The sequence below is a fragment of the Hoplias malabaricus genome, unplaced genomic scaffold, assembly GCF_029633855.1.
Source record: "Hoplias malabaricus isolate fHopMal1 unplaced genomic scaffold, fHopMal1.hap1 scaffold_20, whole genome shotgun sequence".
Taxonomy (NCBI): Eukaryota; Metazoa; Chordata; class Actinopteri; order Characiformes; family Erythrinidae; genus Hoplias; species Hoplias malabaricus.
In genome coordinates this window covers 50001-51259 of record NW_027100901.1, presented here as the reverse complement: position 1 = coordinate 51259, position 1259 = coordinate 50001, and the positions used below count along the sequence as shown (strand labels likewise).

The 1259-nt window shown below is 60.5% G+C and overlaps 1 non-coding gene across 1 annotated transcript; it reads left to right on the top strand.

Moving 5' to 3' along the window:
• The first annotated feature begins 429 nt into the window (after positions 1–429).
• On the top strand, positions 430–583 carry LOC136682349 (5.8S ribosomal RNA). The gene has a single exon (XR_010798605.1). It is a non-coding gene; the product is annotated as a 5.8S ribosomal RNA (ribosomal RNA).
• The last annotated feature ends 676 nt before the right edge of the window (positions 584–1259 follow it).

Sequence of the window (1259 nt, the reverse complement as noted above, 5' to 3'; positions counted from 1 at the left end):
ACCCGAAGGAGACGGCCGGTGCCCGCCGGTCCTGACTAGGTGGGATCTACCCAGCGCCTTCCCCTAAGCGGGGGACTTGGGAGCGTACCACCGGGCCTCGCTCATACCCTCCGGGGTGGAGAGCTTGGCTTTGAGCGCACGCCTGAATGCCTTAGACCGGGACCCGTAACGCAGCGAACCAAACCCTGGGCCTCGCCGGGAACGGTGGGGCCTAGACCCGGTCTCCTAAACCACGTAAGTCTCGGGCACCTACTCGGGCGATCGTCCCCCGGGCCGTAACTCCTCGGTCCGGTGGTGACGCCCAGGTTCAATGACCTTCCCCCCTCCACGGGGGGGAAGGCACCCGGCTTGAAATATTGTCAAACGTTGTCTCGTGTTCGAATGGCTTCCTTCGCCCGGCCTGTAACGGGCCGGGCACAAACCTCATACAACTCTTAGCGGTGGATCACTTGGCTCGTGCATCGATGAAGAACGCGGTAACCTGCGTTAAATAATGTGAATTGCAGAACACAGATCATCGATATTTCGAACGCACATGGCGGCCGCGGGGGTCCATCCCGCGGCCACGCCTGTCTGAGGGTCGGTTTACCCATCGATCGGTCTTCCTAGACCGCGGCTGGGAGTTCGCAGGGCCTCCACCTCGGACGGCCCTTCGTCTCCCTAAACCCAGACTCGGGCCTTAAACCCGACGTGTGGCGAGAGCTCCGGACGTAGGGAGAGCCATTAGGTCCGGGTCCAATCCGTCATAGTCTCTCCCCGCTGGGCTCTCCGCCGCCGTCGGAGAGTGGGTACCGTAATACGGCGAGCGGCCGGGGGGTTCGCGCCCCCCGCGCCCCGCAAAACAGTCTCGTAGTGCGACCTCAGATCAGACGAGACAACCCGCTGAACTTAAGCATATCAGTAAGCGGAGGAAAAGAAACTAACAAGGATTCCCCTAGTAGCGGCGAGCGAAGAGGGAAGAGCCCAGCGCTGAATCCCACTTTCCCCTGACCGGGGTGGGCCGGGAAATGTAGCGTACGGAAGTCCGTTTGGTCTCGGTGCGGACGCGGGACCAAGTTTTGCAAGGAAGTGTCTTCCGCAGATGGTGAAGGCCCGGTATTGTCCCGCATCCCGCCGGGTAGATCGGGCTTCCCGGAGTCGAGTTGCTTGTGAATGCAGCTCAAAGTGGGTGGTAAACTCCATCTAAGGCTAAATACCGGCACGAGACCGATAGCGAACAAAGTACCGTGAGGGAAAGTTGAAAGCAGTACTTTGAAGAG